Source organism: Sorex fumeus, unplaced genomic scaffold (assembly GCF_029834395.1).
Source record: "Sorex fumeus unplaced genomic scaffold, SorFum_2.1 ptg000065l, whole genome shotgun sequence".
In the NCBI taxonomy this organism is placed as follows: domain Eukaryota; kingdom Metazoa; phylum Chordata; class Mammalia; order Eulipotyphla; family Soricidae; genus Sorex; species Sorex fumeus.
The window spans coordinates 165,507-179,141 of record NW_026606122.1 but is presented as its reverse complement, the minus strand read 5'-3'; the positions used below and the strand labels follow the sequence as shown (position 1 = coordinate 179,141).

Here is a 13,635-nt window from a genome sequence, read left to right as displayed (position 1 = left end):
GTGTACCTACAATCATCTCATCAGAAACAAACTACGTCATGGAATGTTAGTTATCCAAGCCTGCACAGTAATGACATTTTAAATTGCAACCATCTATTGGCCAGCATCACACCGAAGGCATCGTTAAACATTCAAGCAAAGATCGCTGGCAATAAACTATTGAAAGATACACGCGCACACACACATACACAGACGCTCTCTCACTCACTCTTGTTTCCCACATTATAATTACATTGTTCTAAAGATAGATACTGATTTATTCCCCACGAGAAACATTATCAAAATTTGCTACTAAAAGATGACAGTGCTTTCACAAGAATAAGTACAAGTTAGCTTGCAAGTACAAGACAATGGGGGTAAACAGTCTTAATTTTCTAAGTAGTAATTTCTGCTTTTCTGGCAACCATATCATACTTGATTATGCATAAACTTCTTGTTTTGTAACCTGAAATCTGCAAAACCAAAAACAAAACCCTACTAAAAATGATTAGCTATCTGATAACCCTGTATCATACATTATATAATTTCATTAGCTTCAAAACATTGGGTTTAAAATACTGAATTTAAGACTTAAAAAATAGTCATTCTTGAAATGATAAAGGACCCCCAGATTCATGACTAGTTAAAATCTTAAAAAAAAGGAAACTGCACAGATTTTGATTTAAAGAGTGCATAAAAGCACTATGTCTTTTATCATGTTTCATTCACTTAAAAAGTGTTCTCTTATGTTTTCCCTTTTGCGTAATGTGCAAAATAAAAGGCAAAAAGATTAAAAGCAAATTTCTATCTCTCCCTTGCTAGTGCTTTATGACCTTGTCAACGTTACAAAGTCAAGAGGGATAATGCAGAACTTTGGTATAAATGATATAACAATACTACCATCCATCACAGTTGAGGGTTAAGAGGTGGCAAAAAAAAAAAAAAGGAAGTTGAAACAGAGAGATTCAGTAACACCCCCATTTATTAAAATACCACCAAACTAAAGTGAAATAAACCACAATGAATCATAATACAATTTACACATTTAGCACAGAAAATTTAATAAATCTAACAATATTTATTTTAAAAAAAGCAAAATCAGTCTTTTTTTCCAAGAGACTAGATCTGGTCGTCAACTGGTGCTACACCACCTTTAGAGCCAAATTTCATTTCAAGTAAAAAAAATTTTTTTTAAACCACAGATTTCGCATAAATGGAAACTGGTCTTTCCTTGATTTCCCTTTGAAGTCACTAATAGGTATCTAAAACTGTTGCACTGCAGGTTTTAATCAACTTCCTGAGGGCTGTGACTGGGAAGAAGGGGCCATAACAATCTGCGAGAGCGCAGGCTCTGTATCTGGTCCGCCATCTGGGTGAGGACTGAGGTGGCCACAGCTTCTGCCTTGGAGGTTGAACTGACTCCATTGGATGTGCTGACAGAACTGTGCTGAATAGCTTCAGGATGTGGACTACTCGGCACTGACAGATCTTCTGAACTATCATCTTTATCAGCAGTATGATAGCCAGATTTCTTCTGCATGGCGTTTACAGGGCAATCTTTATGAGCCAGAAGAAGCTGTTTCAGCTGTGCCACTTCATTTCTCAGCAGGGTGACTTCACTCTGCAGCTGACCATTTAATGAACTCAAGTCTTCTGCTTTTTTCTCTAAGGACTGAACCCAGACTTTCCTCTTCTGTCGGCATCTTGAAGCCGCTGCTCTATTTCGCTCCAAAAACTTTCTCCTTTTTTCATCAGGATCCTCGTTAGCTGCTCTTCTTCGACGACCACTTGTATTTTGTGTCTGTGGTGTTGTATGAGCTGGAGAAGCCGGAGTTTCTGTAGTGGATGTGGCTGGCTGCTGTAAAGACTGTGGTCTAGATTCTTCTGATTGGTTCCTCACCAGTCCACTTCCATGACCTTCGACAGTATCGCCATTGGTAACTGGAGGATGTTGCTGGGTCAAAGCAGCTTTTAATCTCATTTTTGCTTCTGACTGGACTGGTTGAGGGGAGGAAGGACCTGGAATTCCTGGAACACTAGGCACCATGGTGACTGGTCGAACAAGTGGAACTGCAGTTGGAACGTGCACATTAGAACTTGTGATTGATGCAGGAATAGCGACAGGCATGGTTTGTCCATTAGGAAGATGTAACAGCAGGGGAAAAGGGCCTGGTAGAGGAACAATTGGCCTATTAGAGGGTGGTGCCTGGGTGATTACAGTACTTGAGGTTGATGAAGGTACTACCTGCTGAATAATCACACTTGAGTCTGAACTTGTAAGCAGGACATTGGGAACCTGTAACGATGCTGGACGAACAATAGCTGATGTAGGCTGTGCAGTTTGTGCCAATGGTACGTCCTTGTCATCACTGGTAGTAGACTCTGGGTGAGGTAAAGGACTATCTTGGTGAGTTGTTTCTACAACAGAGGGCTCCTCAATTTTGCTTCTTATGATGGGTGTTGCAAGAGGGGATAAATCTAGAGGCATTTTTTTAATGTCGTCTTCTGAGGCTTTCTTGAATTCATTCTCAAATGGACTTGCCAACTCATTAAACAAACCCACTTCTTCACAGTTTTTCAAGAATCTTGTTGGTGTTGGGGTCTGATCAGCCACAATGACACTGTCATTACGTGCTGGACCAAATTTCAGTGTCATCTCATGTTTATGTTTATGGACAGCCAAATGATCCTCGTTGGTAAAACGCTGGCCACATCCAGGCGCAGTGCATAGAAAGGGTTTGTCATCACTCATATTCCACAGGTCCTTGTATTGCCTGGCAGAATTCACATGTAACTTGAATTTCATAGGTTGAACAACTTATCACGTCCTCTTTTTCATGGCAAGGTTACTTTCTAGGTGGTGGGCCATGAGCTTTATTTACTCTGCTGCCAGGAACTCCTTCAGCTCTCATCAAGTAAGCAGTGATCCTCAAGTCTCTATCTACGTGTCCCTTTCCCGGTCACTAATTCATGCTCCTGGCAGTCGCCAGGCGAGCCCAAGCTCAGCTGTGTTTACAAACTACCCCTGGAGGAAAGGGCTGAACCGTACTTTAAAGACAATGGGCTCCCACAGGCCTAAAGCAATTCTTGGGAAAAAGAAAATGGGAGGAATCCACCTCCGTAACTTCAAACTCTACTCCAAAGCAGTAATAATTTAAAAAGTGTGGTACTGGAACAAAGGCAGAGCTGTAGATCAATGGAACAGGGTTGAATATACTTAGATCTCCCCCCAAGCATACAACCATCTTATTTTTGATAAGGGGGCAAGTAAAGTGAAGTGGAGCAAGGAAAGCCTCTTTAACAAATTGTGCTGGCAAAACTGGATGGCTACATGCAAAAAAAGTTGTCTAAGATCTCTGCCTAATGCCTTGTGCAAAAGTAACATCAAAGTGGATTAAAGACCTCAACATTAGACCGGATTGCATAAGGTACATTGAAGAAAAAATTGGCAAAACCGTCCATGACATTGAAGCTAATGGTATCTTCAAAGATGTCACGCCACTGGCCAAGCAAGTGAAAACAGAGGTAGACAAATGGGACTATCTTAAACTGAGAAGCTTCTACACCTCAAATGAAACATTGACCAAAATCCAAAGACACTCTACAGAATGGGAAAGGATATTCGCCGAATACACAACCGACAAGGGGTTGATATTAAGGATATACAAAGTACTGGTTGAACTCCACAAGAAAAAAACATCTAACCGCATCAAAAACTGGGGCGATGAAATGAACAGAAACTTTCTCAAAGATGAAATCCGAATGGCTAAAATGCACATGAGAAATACATCATTAATCCTCAGGGAGATGCAGATCAAAACAACAATGAGATATCATTTCACACCACAGATACTGGCCCACATCCACAAGAACAATAGCAACTGGTGCTGGCTCTGATGTGGCGAGAAAGGGACCCTCCTTCACTGCTGGTGGAAACGTCGACTGGTTCAGCCCTTTTGGAAAACAGTATGGACGATTCCCAAAAAATTAAAAATTGAGCTCCCATTTGACCCAGCAATACTACTCCTGGGAATATATCCCAGAGAGGCAAGTAAGTATAGTCGAAGTGACATCTGCACTTGTTTGTTCATTGCAGCACTCTTTACAATAGCCAGAATCTGGAAACAAACTTAGTCCCCAAAAACAGATGACTGGTTAAAGAAACTTTGGTACATTTACTCGATGGAGTACTATGTAGCTGTTAGAAAAGACGAAGTCATGAAAATTGCATACAACTGGTACTACATGGAAAGTATCATGTTAAGCGAAATGAGTCAGAAAGAGAGGGTTATACATAGAAAGATTTCATTTATCTGGGGAACATAAAATAACAAAATAGGAACCTAACACCCCAAAATGGCTGAGGTTAGTACCAGAAATTTTACTCCATGGCTTGGAGGCCAGCCACACATGCTAGGGGGAAAGGGAGCTCAGATAGAGAAGGGAGCACCAAATAAATGGTGTTGGGATGATCCTCCCAGGATGGGAGAGCATGCTGAAAGTAGACTATAGACGAAACATGATTGCCACTCATTGCCTCTTTTGCAAACTACAACACCCAACAGGAGAGAGAGAACAAAAGGGAATGCCCTGCCACACAGGCAGGGTGGTATAGGGGGGATACATGGTGGGAGGGATACTTGGATCCCTGTTGGTGGGAAATGGGCACTTGTAGAGGGATGGGTATTTGGTCATTGTATAATTGAAACCCAAGCACAAAAATTTGTAAGTCTAAAACTGTACCTCATGGTGTCTCACTAATAAAAAATTTTTAAAAAGACAGAGAGTGGTGGAATGGATCAGGAAACAGAATTCATTAATTTTCTGCTTAGAGGAAATCCATCTAAAATCACAGGATAGAAACAGACTCAATGAAATTATGGAAAAGAATCATATAACCCAACAGTAATTCGAAAATATCAGGAACAGCCATACTTATGTCAGACTAAGCAGCATTCCAACTAAAGAAATAATTAGGGATGGACACTACATATCGGTTAAAGGAATAATAGATCAATAAGAGCTATCATGCCACAAAATTTCTCAGACACTCATTCCTGACTGAGACACCCGGGGCAATCCAGAGCTGGGTGGACCAGCACTTGCACAGACAAAGCCCTGACGTCACTTGCTCTCACACTCCGAAGTTGGTACCATGCCTCCAGCCAGACCCAATTGTCTCAGACCAAGTCTCAAAGAGAAATTAACATGCCAAGAACTCAGGTACATAACACATCTCTGTGACTGAAATTTCCAGGATTTCTTTGAGTAGGGATGGGCTACTTCACCCCACCTCCCTATATTTCCAGAAACCCCTAAAGTTATACCCACACCCCAAATCTGATGCCCAGGAACAAACATGATAACCTCTCAGCATCTCTATTGCAAACCATAATGCCCAAAAGAGGGAGAGAGAGCGGTAGTGAGAGAGAGACAGAGAGAGACAGAGACATATAGAGAAGGAGACAGGGACAGATACAGGTAGAAAAATGAAGACAGAGGCAGAGAGAGATAGAGAAGGAAATTGCCTGCCAAAAAGACAGGCTGGAGGGCTTGGGGGAAACTAGGGATATTGGTGGTGGGAAATGTAAACTGGTGGAAGGACGGGTGTTGGAACATTGTATGACTGAAACTCAATAATGAATAGCTTTGTATCTGTGTATCTCACAGTGATTCAATTAAAAAAGTTACTACAGTTGCACTGCCCAGTTAAAAATTTTGGATTACTTAGAGCAAATGCAGACACTGAAATATTGATAAGCCAGTTGTAGCACACTAGATTGGATGGAATGTAAAGTAGGAACAAACCAACCCCCAACTATCTGAAACATTAACACAGAAAGCTTAACTTGTAACACCTTAGTAATCCCTCATACAAGGACTTACTATCTCCCAGGTGAGATACAACAATTTACACAAGTTTCTCCTAAGGAAATAGTTTTGATCATTACATTAGCAATGTATTATTAACAAGCAATATATAAATAAACTATTTTTTACCTGGTATGAGGGCAGGCTTGAGGAGTGTTTGGGAAGTTGAAAACAATGTTGGAAGGAAGATGATAGTGATGATGATATTGATGCTAAAATATTGAATGAATGTAACAAATCATCATAATCAACTTTGTAAACCACAGCAGTAAGTAAAGTGTAGGGGAAAAAAGAAGTACTATCTTGAAGTACTATCATTAAAGTATTTTCTATATGTATCTATATATATATATTAATGATAGTTAATGATATATATACACCAGTGTAGGATCAGTAAAGTTTATAAGGCTTTATTCTCAACAACCTAAAGAAACATCACAATCATCCTGTTGTTCTTCGATTGCCTCGAGCAGGCACCAGTAACGTCTCCTTCGTCCTAGCCCTGAGATTCTAAAAAGTGCCACATTCAAGGCTCTTTCAGGGTTAGGAGAATGAGACCTATCATTGTTACTGGTATTCGGTACATTGGGTACCCCACGGGGAGTTTGCCAGACTCTGCCGTATGGGCAAGTTACATTCGGTAGCCTGCCAGGTTTTCCAAAGTAAGAACGAGATAATAAGATGTCGCTTCTGGGAGCTGGGTTTTATAATCTCTGGGTCTTGGCAGTTGATGGGATTACACGGTGCCAGGGGGCATTTGGTGGGTGTGACCCCCGCCTACTGGAAGATGAAGGATCTGGGTGGAGGATGCTCAGCCCCAATCCGAGCAGGTTTGGAGATCAAAGCCCCGGGACCTGCATGCCTTTGTTCCTCTGCTGGTACCTTCATGCTTGTGGTAACATATGAATGGAAAAAATTGACTTCAACACTCCACTGTTGCCACTGTAGAGAACAACTATAGATAATGGAAGTAATGGCCTTAAATGCAGAACTAGAAGAGCTGGGACTAGTGAATACATGCAGGCTTTACATATTTAAAATGCTGGATACATATTCTTTTATATTTCACATGATACATTTTCAAGGATAGATCACATATTTAGACCATAAGACAAACCTACATAAATTCACAAAAATCATACCAAGAATCCTTTCAGATCACAAGTCCACTGAGATAGAAAAGAATCATAAAGAAGATGATGTGGAGAAACTACAACACCTGGAGATTGAACATCATACTTCTAAATAACAGCTGAATAAAAGAGAAAAACTAGAGAGATAAAAATTCTTTGAGACTCTTAATAACAAAGAGACAAGTTATCAAAACTTATTTGACATAGTCAAAGCTGTAATTAGAGGAAAACTCATAGTAATACAGGCCTACATTGGGAAGGAAGATACATTCAAAAACCTAAATGCACATCTCAAGCACCTGGAAAATGAACAATAAATGAATCCAAAGACCACTAGAAGAAAGGAAATAATAAAAATTAGAGCAGAGATCAATGATATAGAAACTAAGCAGGCATTACCAAGTATTAGTGAAACTTGAAGCTGGTTCTTCAAAAAATAAATAAGATAGGCAACCCTTTGGCTAAACTCATGCAAAAGAAAGAGAGAAAGGAAGTATTCAAATAAATACTATCAAAAAAGAAATAGGAGAAATTACAACAGAACCTTCAGAAATCCAAGGCATCATGAGATTTTACCATGAGCAACTCTTTCCAGGTAAGCTAGACAATCTAGAAAAAATAGACAAATTCTTAAAAACATATTATCTCTCAAAAATGAATGACAAGAAAATTGAAAGCCTGAAGACACCAATCACAAGGAAGGGAATTGAACTAGTAATCAAGCATCAATCCCCCCCCAAAAAACAAAAGTCTTGATCCAGAGGGATTTACTGGTGAGTTTTATCAAACATTCAGAAAAGATTTACTGCTATTGATCCTTAAGTTCTTCAAAAATATCAAAGAAACCTAAATCCTTCCTAATACCTACTACCAAGCTAACATTACACTGATACCTAAAGCAGAAGGAGACACTGCAGAAACAGAGAAAACTTTTGACCAATCTCCTTGATGATTATCAACGTAAAAATCCTCAACAAATTTTTAGCAAATAGAATCCAATAGCATATAAAAATATCATATACCACGATCAAGTGAGATTTATCACAGGGATGCAAAGATGGTTCAATATATGGAAATCAGGGGCAGCGTGTCCAGAAAACTGACCCAGAGAACCCACCCCGCCCCGCTTTTGTCAAGGTACTGCCCAAGCAACAAGGCAGAGAGGATCCCTGGAAAGTTTTAGGACTGCATCATAAGTGGGACTTTAGAAATGCTCAGGCAACAACAGGGCCAAATCCACACAGTAACAGTGGTGGCTGGGGGCGTGGCCTCCGGGCCGGCAGTCGCTCACTCAACTGCAGTTTTTTTCCTCTTAGTGCTTTGGACTCACATCTCTATAGCCATTACCTAATTCAGTGGAGGAGAGCCTTGCTATCCCAAACACATTAGGCCAATAATCGACTAACCTATTCCAATTTCACCAAAATAATGGTGAACGCAAGAAACTGAACAAGCCTAATATAAAATAACACATCTTCTGAAGCTGCACGAGTCAAAGAAGAGCAACAAAGAGGAAGCTGGTATTCTAGAAGTTGAAAACCGGAACCACCATTGACAAAGCTCATACAGCTCATCTGTTCTCGAAGTGAGAGGGGGACACTGATAGTGAACTGGAGGATCTCACCTCCATACTACCACAGCAATATGAAGAAACAAAGCAAATCCTCATTACAAAGTGTGGACGAAGAAAAGAGCCCAGAAGCCTTAACAGGGAATACCCACAAATATAATCTCTCCGATAAAGAATTCAGAGATGAAATGTTGAGGATATTGAATGAATTCAAAGAAACAGTGGAACAGGTATCCAGTAAATTAAAGGAGAACATAAAAGAAACAGTGGAAAGGACAGCCAACAAAATACAGGATGAAATGAGAGCAGAAATAAGAAAGCTACAAACAGAAGTGTCACTAATACAGGATTCGGTGGATGAAATTGAAAACTCAATGGGTGCCCTCAACAGTAGAATGACAACAGCCAAAGACAGAATCAGTGAGCTTGAAGATGAGCCGCAGAAAGCATACAGGGAACAACACACAATGGGAAAAGTCCTCAAAATAGCTCTAGGGTGAAACAAATCTAGAAGATGAACTCAAGAGAACAATATAAGAATCATCGGAGTACCAGAAGGACAGGAAGGCAACCCCAATGAAGTAGTTACAGTTACAGATATCATTGCAGAGCTGGGGAATGCGGGCATCCAGATCCAAGGAGCACGAAGGAAAAAGAGACCCCACTAAAAAGAGCCTAAAACATATCATATAATAGTCAGAATGATGAATACCACAGATAGAGACACAATACTGCAAGCAGCAAGGTCAAAGAAGGAAATCACATACAAAGGAGCACCCCTTAGATCCACAGCAGATCTATCAGAGGAAACCGTTTGTGGTCAGGGACAATGGTGGGATATGAAAAAAACTCACCCAGTGAGGGGCCTGCAACATATTTAAAACAACTGCTAATAGACTTCAATGTGGACATTGGTAGCAACACAATAGTAGTTGGAGACTTCAACACCACCTTATTACCTCTGGATAGATCAACAAGATTAAACAAGATTAAAACTCAGCAAGGAAGTACTAGCTTAGAAGGAGGAAATGAAAAAGAGAGGGCTAATATATGTGTACAGGGCTTTCCATCCCCGAAAAAAAAAAAAAGAATACACATTCTTTTCCAGTGAACATGGAACATTTTCCAAGGAGAGCACATGCTGGGCCTCAAATCGTACCTCAATAGAGTCAAGAAGATAGAAACTGTATGAACTATCTTTTCAGACCACAATGCACTGAAGATAGAAGTTAATCACACACAGAAACGGAGAACCAAATCAAACACCTGGAAATTAAACAACTCAATGTTGAATAATGAGTGGGTCAGGGAGGAAATCAAGGAAAAATCAAAGGATTCCTGGAAACAAATGAGAATGAAGTCATGGGCTACATGAGAACTTGTAGGACACAGTTAAAGGATTGTTAAGGAAAAAAATTATAGATCTGCAAGCATTTCTATGAAGGAAGGAAAGATGCACATAAATAAGTTGACATCACAACTTAAGATCTTAAAAAATTACCAACAAATGGAGCCCAACCAGGCAGAAAGAAAGATATAATAAAACTTACAGAAACCAGAGAAATTCAAAAGATCATCAGAGATTAGTTTGAAAGTATGTATGCCACGAAACCAGAGAAACTAGAAGAAATGGATAAATTTCTGGGTTATGATAGCCTCACAAAGCTGAACCAAGAAGATTTGGAATACCTGAATAGATCTATTACTATCAAGTAAATTGAAACGGTAATAAAAATTCTTCCTCAAAACAAAAACCCAGGTCCAGATATTGCCAGTCCTTCTCAAGCTTTTCCAGGAAATTGAAAAAACAGAAACACTCACAAAAAGTTTCTATGAGGTACATGTCACCCAATAGCTAAAGCAAACAGAGAATCCACAAAAAAGAAAATTATAGGTCGATGTCCCTGATGAACACGGATGTGATGACCCTCAACAAAATATTAGCAAATAGAATCCAACAACTCATCAAAAAGATCATACACCATGACAAGTGGGATTCATCCCGAGGATGCAAGGATGGTTTAATATTCACAAGTCAATCAACTTAATTCATCATATCAATAAAAGTAAAGATAAAAAGCACAGGATCATATCAATAGTCGCAGTGATAATATTTGACAAGCTCTAGCAGGCGTTTTTGATGAAAACTCTCAGCAAAATGGGAATTGAAGGAACTTTCCTTAATATTGTCAAAGCCATCTACCACAAGCCAATGAAAGCATTATCCTCAAAGGGAAAAAACAAATAGCATTCTCTCTAAGATCAGAGACAAAACAAGTATGCTCACTTTCACCAATTATATTCAACATACTACTGGAAGTACTTTCCATAGCAGTTAGACAAGAAAAGAATATTAAGGGCATCCAGATAAGAAAGGAAGAAATCAAGCTCTCTCTAATTCCAGATGACATGATACTATATTTAGAAAACCCGTAAGCCTCTACCAAGAAATTCTTAGAAACAATAGACTTTTATAGTGAAGTCAAGGCTATAAAATCAATACCCAAAAGTCCATGGCTTTCCTATACACAAATAATGAGAGAGAAGAAATTTCATGTGAAAAAAATATTCCATTCACAGTCATGGCTCAGAAAATTAAGTACCTCGGAATCAGCATAACTAAAGAGGTAAAGGAAATGTCACTGTCACTGTCACTGTCCTCCCATTGTTCATCGATTTGCTCGAGCAGTCCCAGTAATGTCTCCATTGTGAGACTTGTAGTTACTGTGTTTGGCATATCGAATAAGTCACTGGTAGCTTGCCAGGCTTTGTCTTGCAGGCGAGATACTCTCGGTAGCTTGCCGGGCTCTCTGATGGGACACAGGAATTGAACCCGGGTCAGTCGGGTCGCCCACGTTCAAGGCAAACGCCACACTACTTCACGAAATAAAAGAGGACACAAGGAAATGGAAAGATATCCTCTGCTCATGGATTGGGAGAATTAACATAGTTAAAATGGTAATACTCCCCCAAAGCATTATTCAGATTCAATGTGATCCTAATAAGGGCACCCATGATATTCTAAAAAATAAATTCATCAAACACTCTTGAAATTCATATGGGACAACAAGTTCCATGAATAGCTAAAGCAATTCTTGTGGAAAAAGGGTTGGGAGGCATCCGTTCAACCTCAAACTGTAGTACAAAGTGGTAATAATTAAAACAGCATGATATTAAAAAAACAGATCCTCAGACCAAAGGAATAGGGTTGAATATCTGTACACACACGCTCAAATATATGATCATCGAATCCTTCACAGGGGGGCAAGAAATATAAAGTGGAGTAAGGAAACCTCTTTAACAAATGTTGTTGGCAAAACTGGACTGCTAGATGCAAAAAATGGCTTCAGATTTCTACCTAACACCATGCACAAAAGCCAGATCAAAATGGATTTCAGCATCAGACCACAATCTATAAGATACATTGTAGAAACGATTGGCAAAACCATCCATGACATTGAAGCTAAAGGTGTCTTCAAAGACAAAACACCACTGACCAAGCAAGTGGAAACAGAGATAAACAAATGGCACTATTTGTTTATCTAATAATAGATAATAATAATAAACAAATCGGACTATTTGTTTATCTAATAAGAAGATTCTGACCTCAAAGGAGACAGTGACCAGAATACAAAGACAGCCTACAGAAATAGAAAGGAGATTCACCCAATATTCTTCTGATACAAGGTTAATATCAAGGATATACAAGGTACTGAACTCTATAAGAAGAAAGCATCCGATCCCATCAAAAAATGGTAATGTGAAATGAACAAAAACTTTCTCAAAGAGAAATCCAAATGGACAAAAGGCACACTAAAAAAATGCTCTTCATTACTAATCATCAGGGAGATGCAGATCAAAACATCAATGAGATATCATCTCACACCATAGAGACTGGTACACACTCAAAAGAACAAAAGCAAGTGGTGTTGGCTTGGATGTGAGGAGAAAGAGACTCTCCTTCACTCCTGGTGGGAATGGCAACTGATTCAGCCTTTTTGGAAAACAATATGGATGTTTCTCAAAAAATTAGAAATTGAGCTCCCACTTGAGAAAGCAATACCACTTCTGGGAATATATCCCAAAGATGAAAAATAATACAGTAGAAATGACATCTGCACTTGTATATTCATTGCAGTACTATTTACAATAGCCAGAATCTGGAAAAAAATCTGAGTGCCCAGGAACAAATGACTGGTCAAAAAACTTTGTCAAATATACACATTGTAATACTATTTAGCTGTTAGAAAAGATGAAATGTTAGAAAAGATGAAATCATGAACTTTGCATATAATTGGATCAACATAGAGAGTATCATGCTAAGTGAAATGAGTCAGAGAGAGACAGACATAGAATGGCCACAGTCATTTGTGGAACATAAAGTAACAGAATGGGAGATTAACACCCAAGGACAGTAGATATAAGGGCCAGGAGGATCATTCCATGGCTTGGAAACCGGACTCATATACTGGGGAAAAGACAGCTGGGATAGAGAAGAGACCATTAAGTAAATAATGGTTGGAGGGCTTGATTGGTATGGGAGATGTATGCTGAAAGTACACTATGAACCAAACATCATGGCCACTTAGTAGCTATATTGGAAACCATAGTATCCAAAAGAAGAGAGAGAGTAAAAGGGAATGTGCCTCCACAGAGACATGGGGGGATGGGGTGGCAGTGGTGGGAGTGATGCTGGAATATTGATGATGGAGATTGGGCACTGGTGGATGGATGGGTACTCGTTCATTCTATGACTGAAACATAATTATGAAAGTTTTTAGTTCTGTATTAGTATCTCACGGTGATTGATTAAATATATATGTCGTAGATAGCCTTGACTATCTTGAGGAAAGTTTCTTCAAAACCCATTTTGGTGAGAATTTTCATCATAAATGGGCACTGTATCTTGTCAAACACTTTCTCTGCATCTGTTGATATGATCATATGGTTTTTATCTTTTCTTTTGATAATATGATGGATTGTGTTGATTGATTTCTGAATGGTAAACCATCCTTGCATCCCCGGGATGAATCCCACTTGGTCGTGGTTTATGATCTTTTTTGATGAGTTGTTGGATTCTAT

General features: G+C 39.3%; 1 pseudogene; it reads right to left on the bottom strand.

The window, feature by feature from the left end:
• Window positions 1–590: 590 nt before the first annotated feature.
• On the bottom strand, window positions 591–3,031 carry LOC130036684 (cyclic AMP-dependent transcription factor ATF-2-like; annotated as a pseudogene).
• Between the last annotated feature and the right edge of the window lie 10,604 nt (window positions 3,032–13,635).